Raw genomic sequence first — 12,683 nt, forward strand, 5'->3', positions numbered from 1 at the left:
CTTCCTGCAAGTCCGCCAAAGAAAAGGAACGTGCACAGCAGGCTAAATCTTTAACAGTAAGCTTAATTTTTGTTGTAGATTAGTTTCCAAGTCCTTGCATTTGGAACATATAAGTGCAACCAAAAATCAGTATGCGGATCAATAGCAAAACGCCGGAAAATTTGAAACAAGAAAAACTAAGAAAAACAGGAAAATGAAATGAATGAAATGAATGAAAGGATGAAAGTGGGGGGTTTCCCCTTAGAGCAATTCCAGTTTGCAAGCAAAAGTCCTTGGTTCTTTAGAATGGTAGCGGCACCATTTGATATCCACAACTTTGCGGTATAAAGATTTGGATTCTCTTTCCCGTTCAGTGTAGACTCAAGTCCTTACTCACGTCTTCGTGCATTTTGCTCGAGTAGGGATTCGAACCAACCTAAAGTCTAGGACAGCATACAACCTTCTTATGCTCTAAGTAGGGAATCTAGTGAGTAAGATTCATTTTTGGATTACTAGCTAAGCTTAGTTTTGTTGTTTAAATCTTAACAGACGCTTAAACATGCGAAATACAATAAAAACGGTAAAAATCTAAGATTTTTCCTAAGATATTCAAAGAGAAAGAAGGGTAGAGGATTAAGCTACTCATGCAAGGCCTAGCTACAAGTCTTTTAGAAATAGGTCACTAGAGATGAAATATCATTCCAACTCCTAGTTCTATTTTATAACAGTTGATCAGATATTGGTCAATCTCTGTCATTTTGGGACAGGATTAAAAATAGAACCTAAGTCTCTAAGTAGTGATTCTAGAATCCTAAATTTGTAGCCTGATCCTCACATGAGCATCATTAACCCTCCCCTTGGGAAGGTTTTAGCTCATGATCCTAGGATTGTTTGCAAGCTACAAGATAGATAAGTAAATGAGAGAGAGAAAGAAGGAAAGGAATGTAAAACAACCTGATTACCTAAGAAAGAAAGAAGTTTAATTTTTATTTAGAACTAGCAAGTTGTTTCCACCATTAAAATGTTACAAACTTTTTTTCTAAAAAAACTAAAAACTAAACTAAATCTACTAGACAAAGAAGGAAAAAAGAGTCAAAAGGTAGAAGTTAATGCTCCAAAACCATCCCCCCTCATACATAAGAGAGCTTTTTCTCCTTTCCCACGTGAAACACCCACACACATTTATTTCCATCTTATCCAAAAATTCAAAACAAAGTGACACCTTGCTTTGTTTTCACTATTAGCACCTAATCTCATCTAACCTCATTAATTACATGCAAGGTGTCCATTTGTGCTAATAATTTGATACTTTTGTCTTGACATGCTCCATAATTGATGACTCATCTCTTCTTGTGGGACTAGAAGGTGGGTCCATTGGTGGGCCCGGATGTCAATTTTTGCAATTTGTTGCCTGAGATAGAGCTAGTCGTGCTGATCAAATGGATAACTTACTTGCCGAAACCGGAGTCCAGGTTCAAGAGATATGAGCTCCAGAAGTTTGATGCTTCTGTGCATGTAATCTTGTTCTGACTTGATTATGTACTGTTTGAGTCTTTGGGCTTTAGTCCGGATTTGTTGGGCTTCACATAGGCTTGATCGGAAAGTTTATGTATACTCCCTATTTCGTGCTTAAATGCTGGCTTTATCATTATTTTTACATTAGTTGCTCCAACCTGCAAAAGCACGAAAATGCGATTATTTCATGATTATTAAACACAAAATTAACCGAAATGTTATGCCTCTATGGGGTTTTATAGTACAATTTTGGGTGCTTATCAAGAACTAATATCGAATATATTATAAATTAAACTATGGAAATTAAATATTAAGATGTGAATATGAAAAAGGAATTAGGGAGATTTGAAATCCACCTTGATTAATTCCTAACATGCTAGTATAGAGTTTGTTGCAACCCTAATCTTTATATTTTTACACTAGGTTCAACATAAAGGTTAGGTCTTTATTATCCCTAATTATTCATAGTATCTCTAGCCAACTAATAATTAGCATGAGAGGAAGTTGAAACCCATTCTCATGGTGAATGAACTACTCTCTAGTCTAGGTTTATTTTACTTATTGCTAAATAGAAAACCCTACACTTAAAGCTCTTTAATACAACTATTCTATACTAACACATCAAGTCTTCATCAAAGCTTCAATCAAACCCCTCTAATGGAGGTTTAGCTATGGTTCATTAGACTATCATGGAATAAATAATGAGAAGAAGAAGACATAATTAAAAGAATACTTGTATTAAAAATAACTTGAATTGTATTAATGGTGACTAGGCTAATAAAACATAAGCTTTTAAAACTAGATTAAACTAAAGAGAAGAGGTAGGTCAGAGTTAGAGTTTTGCCTTAGTCCTCTTTATATAGGAGAGGGCTAGATTTACAATTTCGTGCATGGGCTTTGGAGCTATGTTTTGGGCCACTAAATCAAGCCAAACACCTAATTACTTAAGTTCAAAAATTCTCTGCTGGAAATTACTATAACAACCTTTTTATCTACTTTTACTCCTCTTATTGGATCAAGACCCAACCACTAGAAAGCTCTTTCCAATCCGGTCATTTTCATATATAATAGGTCCAATTCTGAGATCTGAGTCCAAAGATACAGTCAGTGGAAATTCTGTTGACTTTTATGCTCTATTTCTGCCTGCGTTGACTTGACTTTTCAGCTTTGATTGGGCTTTAAAAAGCCTTTTTCTCCTTGAAACTTGGGCTTTAACCATAGAACTTCTTAGCAACCAATTTTTGCTCATTTCTCTTACAAAAGTGACATATTTCTTCACATAGTTGACTCCAATACCTCAAATACACAAAAATACGTAAACAATACTAACTCTTATTTATTATAAACATAATTGGTCTAAATATAATATTATTAAGGGGTTAAAACTATAGTTTTGGGCTCTTATCAACAAACGTTATCCAAAATTCGGCAAATTCAGATGAAACTTAACCCTGAGAAATACCTCTTTGGAGCGTCCTCTAGGAAATTTCTAGCGTATCAGGTCTCACAACGTGGGATAGAAGCAAAACCAGATCAAATTAGAGCGTTTTTAGACATGCCCTATGTCACACCCCAAATTTTCAGAAAATTTAAAATAGGGAATTATCTAAGATATACATATCTTAATCATCACCCTATTCAATCATCTAGAAACTCAGGATGAAACGAAACCCTAATAACCTATTAAGAAACACACTATAAAAAACTGAAAACAAATGCAAACAAAATTAACAACTCTAGCTTCAATCGCAAATGAAACTATTCCAATCATTTCAACTTAGAAGACAAGTTAGTTTCTTCCCAAGTAAGATTTAAATCCTTATATACATTTCCAAGAAAGTCATATAACGGTACTCAATATTCCCATTTTCCAAATTAACTCACAATATAAACACCACTTACATTCCACTTATTAAATATACATATGATAACTTATTTAAATATGAGTTTGATACACTTTACCTTTAAACCAGCACGTCGTCTTAGGGTAGGATATTTACGTCCCTGCATTCAAGATTAACGGATCCTACCCTCCTGCAAAAATAGAGTTAGACATCACAATAAAAGGATTTATCTCAACTAGTCAAATTTCCATTCATAATCAAAACCTCATTTAAGACATTAAAGTCTAATTTATACCACATAGTTCGTCCCGCATATTAGGAAATATCACTTATCATTACACTAACAGGTCATTCATGACACATTCAATGAATACCTTTTTAAACCACCACTATCACGTACACAATTTAATACTAATATTGTACACATATAGTTATCACTAAAACTAATATATAGTATGTAATATGGTGGCTGCACTTTTGCTCAAAGTTGCCTACGTATCCAAATCTTTCAAGATTGGAATCAAGCCTTCATAGTTCTTACACTTATTTGTCTCGCATAAATATCATATATCCCTCTTGTAAACTCGTACTTGTGAGTCACAGCCATCTCTGGAATTTTAATGCTCATAAAATCAAGCCTCTTATGGGCATAAAACTAATAGGTCATTCCCGTACATTCAAGGAATCCAGAGCTACATTCCCTTACACTCGAGGAATATAACCAATCCGCAAGGCGAATACCTTAGTTCCTCTCTAGGGCGGTTTCCTACATGACTTCACTAGTCATAATTAAACATTTCTTTTTTATTTCAACTAGGAGGCGTGGAGAGTTATAAAGATATGGGTGACACGTGTAATTAATTTTCCTGATGTCTAAGTGTCATAGCGTCATATATCATAAAATATTTATAGTAAGAATGTACTTTCATATTTTAATTAATACACATACCGCTTATGTAAAAAAAAATTGTCTTAGCCTAAAGCCCAACACACTAATAGCCCTAGACCTATCCTAATGGACCTAATCTTAGCCAAGTCAAAGGTCAAACTTGGTCAAATAGTCAAAATTAACCCTGATCAACAGCAGTCAACCAGTCCTAAACTCATCTAACCAAAAACCCAAAGACTAAGGCCCAAAGTCTTTAGCCTTTCCCAAGCCCATTCTCATTAAACTTAAGCACATATGTGAAATCTAAAATAAAACACTAAAGCCCACAAATATGATTTCGGCCCAAGCTCAAGCCCAACTAAAAGAACATAATTGTTGGTCTCTTCTTCTTCCTCAGCAGCGCACCACCTCCACCGATCAACGACCACAACGCGACCACCAAACACCATGAAACGGTTCATTTTTGTTCCCCCTAAAAAACCCAGCCTATTAGTATAATCAAAACTCGAATCCCTCACTGCTCCAAAATCCCTTTTGACGCCATTAACAACCCTTTCAAAGCTTCAACAGCACTCAAACAACAACCAAACATATACCCATTCCCCGACATCACTCGATTACCAGTTCAACCAACCAAACCAAACTACAATATACTAACCTACGAAACTCAATTTATTTCGCATAAACATCTTTCGGCAGTATATAACTCTTAGCTTAAACGTAGACAAGTAGTTCGAATTGTTATCAACACTTTTGTTCAACAGTACGTAGACAATTTGATAGAGAATGAGAACCATAAAATGGCATAGAACTGAATATAACTTCTCCACAGTAGTTTAAGGCATTCTAATCCTTATACAGTACATATATAATTTATATAAACAATAAACTTTTGGTTTTGAGAGGAAAATTTTCGTTTCGAGAGAAAACCTTCAACAAAATAAAAATTTGTCCAAGATAAAATCTACTCACAGGTTATACACTCTTTCAGTATCTCTAGCAAAAAGCCTTCCTTTTCCTCTCAGTAAAACTTTTTTTTTCTTATTTTTTTTTCGTCTTTCTGTAAACACCCTTTCCTCGTTCAAACTCGTATATTTGTTTCCCCTTTTTGAAACCCCCCGAAAATATAAGGAATGGGGTTTACCCTCTTTACCTTATCTCTTTCTAATCTTTATCTTTTTTATTTTTATCTATTATTATTATTATTATTATTATTATTATTATTTATTGTACTAGTAAATATATATAAAAAAAAGGGGTGTACCTACTAAAAGAAGGGCTTTTTGTGTCACTTTTTAAGTGACACAAGAAGTCACTTGTGTCACTTTTGAAACTAATTCTGAAGTGACCTATAAGCCCCGACACATAAAGTTCTACCAAAAGTGGCACAAAAGCCTTACTAAATGTGTCACTTTTTGTTAATAAAAGTGATACTTAAGAATAGCCTTTTCTGTCACTTTTAAGAAAGAGTGTCACAGTGCTTGTCAAAAATGACACAAGTTGTATCTATTTTGGGCCAGAGTGGGACATAATTTCGTCAAAAGTGACACATTAAGTATACTAGTTGTGTCAGTTTTGGACCAGAGTGAGATATAAGTACGTCAAAAGTGACACATTAAGTATAGTAGTTGTGTCACTTTTAGACCAGAGTGAGACTTAAGTACGTCAAAAGTGACACATTAAATATACTAGATGTGTCACTTTTGGACCAGAGTGAGACATAAGTACGTCAAAAGTGACACATTAAGTGTACTAGCTGTGTGATTTTTGGACCAGAGTGAGACATAAGTACATCAAAAGTGACACATTAAGTATACTAGTTGTGTCAGTTTTGGACCAGAGTGAGATATAAGTACGTCAAAAGTGACACGTTAAGTATACTAGTTGTGTCATTTTTAGACCAAAGTGAGACATAAGTACGTCAAAAGTGACACATTAAGTATACTAGCTGTGCCACTTTTGGACCAGAGTGAGACATAAGTACGTCAAAAGCGACACATTAAGTATACTAGCTGTGTCACTTTTGGACCAGAGTCAGACATAAGTACGTCAAAAGTGACACATTAAGTGTACTAGTTGTGTGACTTTTGGACCAGAATGAGACATAAGTACGTCAAAAGTGACACATTAAGTATACTAGTTGTGTCAGTTTTGGACCAGAGTGAGACATAAGTACGTCAAAAGTGACACATTAAGTATACTAGTTGTATCAGTTTTGGACCAGAGTGAGACATAAATACGTCAAAAGTGACACATTAAGTATACTAGTTGTGTCACTTTTAGACCAAAGTAAGAAATAAGTACGTCAAAATTGACACATTAAGTATACTAGCTGTGCCACTTTTGGACAAGAGTGAGACATAAGTATGTCAAAAGTGACACATTAAGTGTACTAGTTGTGTCACTTTTGGACCAGAGTGAGACATAAGTACGTCAAAAGTGACACATTAAGTATAGTTGTGTTACTTTTGGACCAGAGTGAGACACAAGTATGTCAAAAGCGACACAAAAGCTCTTTACTTCTTGTGTCCCTTTTGGGAATCAACTCCATGTAACTTGTATGAAAAAGAAAGTGACACATAAGAGTGGTCAGTTGTGTCACTTTTAATATATATTATGTATCTTTTCCCAAAAGCGACACTAATGTACATTTGTTTGTTTTTTTTAAAAAAATTTCTCATTTTTTATTCGGTCATATACATTCATTTATCAACCTGCATCCTGTATGTCATAACCAAAATCTCATTAACCTATTTTATGACATAAACGACATCCACATTATCAAAACATCACAACCAAAATCACATTAACCTGCTTAATGATGGAAACATCCACTCGGGAAAAAAAAAAGACAACATTCAAAATAATTAACTTTTATTGATTTCATCAATCAAACCAAGTATTTATCATCTAGTTTGACTCCCAACCAAATAAGTCATTCCAATACAAAAAAATCACAATAAAACAAACAAAAGAAAATTACATGGCGCTAACGATATCCTAGCTATATCTTAACTTGTTGTGCGTACTTCCAACACAAAAAAACCTAGCTACCATCTATTCATCTGTTAATCGATCCATGCATCTGCATCACGAATTCCTCATTCCACTATGACTATACAAAATTAAAGAACAAGTGAATCAAGAAAGGTACGGTATATTGCACAAGTAAGAAAAATAAATCTATAAGAACAGTATACGTTAACAAGAGAGTCCAGTAGTAAGTAACTCTAGTTCTATCATATCTTATCACGTTAGCAAAGGATGTTACCCATGACCTTAGTGAAATGTATTAGAAGAAAGATATATACACAGAAAGTCAAAAACAGATACGCACCTGTTTTAGATACCACCTCATGTTCAATAAATTTGTCTGATCAAGCAAGAACAAAACAAAAAGACCTTTCTAGTTCTAAACTTTGTCTTACTACATTGTACCACCTGATTCTTAAATCAAAGTTCAAATTTTCCAATCAAATCCACCAACTCAAACTTCACATAAGGAAGCAGGAAAAAATATTAAAAAAAAAAGGCTTTATCGATGAGCTAAATGAAAAAAGCAGGACCGAGGTTAATTGATCTGAGTCTCTGGAAGATTGAAGAAAGTTAGTAATTAGTGAATACAACTTTAATAAGCTCAAATCAACTCTGCCTATATTAGTGTAGAATAGATTACTCTAGAGCCAAATAACCAAAAGTTCCTACAGCTCTTGTTGCAGAAGCTTCTCCTTCACTGTTTTTTCAACAAGTTTCGCAAAGCCCAAAATCGGTGACCTACATACAAATAGAAGGGTCAATAAAACTTAATGAAATAATCATTAAAGTTAAACAAGAAACTATTATGGTTGTGTCAAACCTTTCCCGTGAAGGCGCTATCAATTAAGATATTGTTTGTTTTGATGTCTCGATGGACATAATGAATTTTGGTGTGCTTATGAATGCATTCCAGACCACGTGCAGTGTCAAGTGCAATTTGAACCTTCACAATCCACGAAAGCGATGTATTGCCTGAACATCCAACAGTCACAAAATCAAGTATTGTACGTAATTGGCTAACATACATGAATCAGACATATGTTCCGACTTTCCCCAAACCGATGAACCCCAGTTATATTTTAAAAACATTCAGATTTTAAAAGCTACGGACTGGTACCGAAGAAGTGCATAATATACATAACTATATGTCTCATGTCCAAGAAGATTTGAATCAGCTTAAAACTATCAAATAAAAAATAATTTCGTCATAGGTGAACACAACAGGGCTTCCATGTGTCAAAGACTTCAATCCTCATACCTACAAGAAAATAAGACGATATATAGTTTGAGAGCATCAACCTTGATGAAATAAAAGGTAAAGAAGAAAGAATATATCACTTATTACATAAATAATCCACATTAATTTATCGGAAGTACAAAGAAAACGTTGCCTACACAACAATGGCGTGAATCTCAATCCCACCAAAGATGTCGGCATTTACACAAGAATGAATAGAAGTGTTAAACCCGGTGACATTGTGAAAGACATAAAAGTACTATTCAAGTGTGTGGACATCGGGACATGTGACTAATAGATATATAGCATCCCCGATCAGATCTTCTCCCAAGTCCTCATCTATGTCAAGATCAATTGAACTTGTGCGGTGGATCGGAGTTTGGGTTATATAAAGAGGGCAGGAAAAGGGTGTTGGAGTGCCGCTGCAGTGACACTAATTCGCTTTGAAGGATCAAAGATGAGCATTCTCTACAACAAGTCAATTGCTAATGGATTGGCACTCAGATATAGATGGGAAAGTGGGGCCCTAGGGGAATAAGGAAGTGATTTAATGTACTTCCTGTCTTTCGGATTGTTAATGAACTCGAGATCAGACTCGCTTTGGCTCCCAAGAACGTTAATGATCAGTTTGAGCTGATTGAGGCACTCAGTACCAAAGAAGATGGGTTTACGACCAAGTAATTCAGCAAAGATGCACCCGAAACCGCACTGGGGCGTCAATGGAGGTATCATATTTGTCACAAAGAGAGCAAGAGTTCATGGGCCCTATACCAGCGTATGACAACATATTTAGTCATGAACTGCTCTTTGCCATCTGCTGGTCCGTACCCAGCCAAAGTCACATATCTTCGGTCGCAGTTGGCATTGACGAGAAGATTACCAGGCTTGAGGTCCCCGTGAAGGATATTTGCAGAGTGGAGATACTTCAGCCCCTGCAACAACTAAAGTCAAGTGTCAAAACGTTTTAGTTTACTGGATAAAAGGCTTCCCAGATATACTTATGAGTTATGACATACTTCCTCAAATACTTCTTCCATGTAAGAAATAGGCCAGCATAGGGTGGATTCAGTGCAAAATATTAATAACTTTATATAATGTATCTCGATTCTTTGTTGCAAAACGGTTAGTAAACTAGAACTTTATATAAACAAGTAGCGTAGATTGTTGGTTTACCATGCAGTATTACCATCTTGATAACATTTTAACAAGCAGTATATATTTGTAGACTAACAAGGATTAAGATAGCAGATGATTTATCATTCAAACATGCACCCAGTATATGTGGATTAACTTCATCCTTATAGTAAGGTAAAATAAACTACATTTTTTGGATGATTAATTAGTAAATGGAGAAAGAAAGAAATGCACGATGGACAACTAAATTATCTGATGGAAACACCCTTGGGTATAACGTAAGTACCACTAGCATTTAAAGTGAAAATAAAATAAAATGCATACCTGAAATAGAAAATACTGGCAATGGTCATTAGAAAGTGCCTGAGAAGACTTGATTATCCGATGCAAGTCTCAGATTCATCAACTCGTAAACCGGATACACATCCTTGAAACTCCTCCTCTCAGATCGGCACCATAACATCCTTAAATGCTATCACATTCTCATGTCGAAGATGCCAAAGAAGCTTCAATTCCCATAAAGTTCTGAGTGCATCAATGCGATTGTCAAACACATTATTAATTCTCTTAATCGCAACCGTCTCATTCATTTCTCGATTAATGGAGGAGCGAACTATACCATAAGCTCCTCTACCAATCACCTTGATTGGAACATATTTCATGTCGATCTCAAACAACGTTTGCCACATTGAGAAATAATGTTTTCCTCTAAACTGAACTCCATTCAGTGGATCCACATAATTCGCCATATCTCACCAAAATCACTTGAATTATTAGACAAATCACTTCCATATTGGAAAGTTGACATATATTCGTGCCGTTAAACACAAATCTTTTCCTTGGTGTACAAAACTACACCACCCTACATCTAAATTCCTTTCCTTCACTTGGATGAAATATTTCGTCGTGATGAGAGAGAGAGTGAGAGAATGGGGGAGTGAAACACTATAACTTAATTTCGACTGACCCTAACAATTTAAGTTTTAAAAAAAAAGAAAAAAAAAATACCTTAAACTTCTTGCGCGCAAGAGAGAGAGGGTTGGGAGGGAGAACGAGGGAAAGAGATAGCTCTTCCAGGGAGAAAGAGAGAGTCTTTGGGAGAAAGACAAAGATGCCCGGTGAGAAAAAGTGACCGAGTTAGTTGGGAGGCTTAACAACACCGGTTAGGTCTTTTTTCTCTCTCTAACCCTAAGTCTAAATCCAGCAGACTTTGATCATTTTATTTCTTTTTCTTTTCTTTTTAATTTTTTTTTTTTATCTTTCTTCAGTTTGTTGTTATTTTGGAGGGCCGCCCAAATCACTTTGAGTTAAAATTGCCATTCAAAAAAACAAAAAATCACTTTGAATTTGAGTAGTACTTGTGTTTTGTAGGTCCAGTTGTGTTGTGTTTTGTAGGCCCAATTGTGCCGTTTTTTTAAATTTGATCATAGTTTTATTTTGTTTTTGTTTTTGTTTTCTCTTAGTAAAAAGTGACACAACAAGGGAAACCACTAGTGTCACTTTCAAATAATGTGATACGAAAAATTAAGTTAGTTGTGTCACTTTTCCTAGAAGCAACACGTCAACCCTCATTCCATAAAAAAGTGACACATCAAATTTCTGTGTCACTTTTTTGTAGAAATTGACACAAGGCCTAAAAAAAAGTGACACAAAAAGCCAGTTATACCCTACCCGAAAACAAAGAAGCAGGTACATAAACTATCAGGAATGGTGGATGCTCTAAACCGATTCATATCAAGAGCATCAGACAAATGCCGACCTTTCCTGCAAATTCTCAAGAAGGGTAAACAGTTTTCATGGAATGAGCAATACCACCAGGCGTTCTCTACTCTCAAGAACTACTTGTCAACATTGTCAACACCACCTGTGTTAGCAAAACCAAACGATGGTGAAACACAGGGGCTGTACTTAGCAATGTTTGACTTCGCTATCAGTTCAGTTCTCTTCAAAGAGGAACAAAACACAGAGAAACCGATCTACTTCACAAGAAAGACATTGTTGCCAGCTGAGAAGAACTACTCCCACATTGAAAAGGCAGTATTGGCATTACTTTACTTAGCAAGAAAGTTCAGACCATACTTCCAAGCATATCCAATCAAAGTGCTCACCGACCTCCCGCTAAAGAAGATTCTTCTTAAAGTCAACAAAATAACTCGCATGGCAGTATGGGTAGAAGAACTTGGTGAACACCACATTGAGTTCACCCCAAGAACCTCTCAGAAAGGTCAGGTCATTGCTGATTTCTTAGTAGATTTCACAGTTGACGACTTGAACTAGGAACCAGAGGTTAACACCCCAACCTTAAAACAACATAATGCGTCGGTATGGTCACTCTTCGTAAATGGAGCTAGAAATCCAGGTGCTAGGAAAGTCAGAGTAGTCCTAGTGTCACCAGATGGCTCTATGGTGGAAAAATCAATTTGCATCGATTTTGCGACCTCCAACAATGAAGCTGAGTACGATGCCCTGATCATGGTATTTTGCATGGCATTAGAACTCAATGTTCAGGAGCTCAAGGTCTTCAGTGATTCACAACTGGTCGTTCGCCAATGAGTATACCACCAATGAAGGTAACCTTTCTAAATACTTTCAAGTTGTAAACCAATTACTGCCTTCTTTTAAGAAAGTCACCATACACCATTTCCTATGGGAAGAGAATCGCCATGCTGACAGCTTGGCGTACCTCGCAACCCAAACACCGAACTATGACCCTAGGAAACTACTCATCGAAGTAGTTGGTAGACCTGCTTACCAAAATGAGCACGCCCTAGAAATTACCGACCTATGCCCACTCTATGACATTCAGATGAGTTAAACATGGATGCAACCTATCATAGAGTATATCCAGCTAGGCAAGACACCAACAGATCGAACCAAGGCCAGACAAGTTCAATACCAGTCAGGTCACTACTGCCTAGTAAACGGTAAACTTTTCAGAAAGTCCGTCGGAGGACCCCATCTAAGATGCATAAGCCCATAACAAGGTCAGATGATTTTCGCAGAAATCCATGAGGGAGAATGCAGAAACCACGCAGGAGGTTGCTCTTTG

At 36.0% G+C, this 12,683-nt stretch overlaps 1 pseudogene; it reads right to left on the reverse strand.

Moving 5' to 3' along the window:
- Window positions 1-8,759: 8,759 nt before the first annotated feature.
- On the reverse strand, window positions 8,760-10,383 carry LOC147487083 (mitogen-activated protein kinase 4-like; annotated as a pseudogene).
- Between the last annotated feature and the right edge of the window lie 2,300 nt (window positions 10,384-12,683).

The sequence above is a fragment of the Coptis chinensis genome, chromosome 7, assembly GCF_015680905.1.
Source record: "Coptis chinensis isolate HL-2020 chromosome 7, ASM1568090v1, whole genome shotgun sequence".
Classification (NCBI taxonomy): Eukaryota; Viridiplantae; Streptophyta; class Magnoliopsida; order Ranunculales; family Ranunculaceae; genus Coptis; species Coptis chinensis.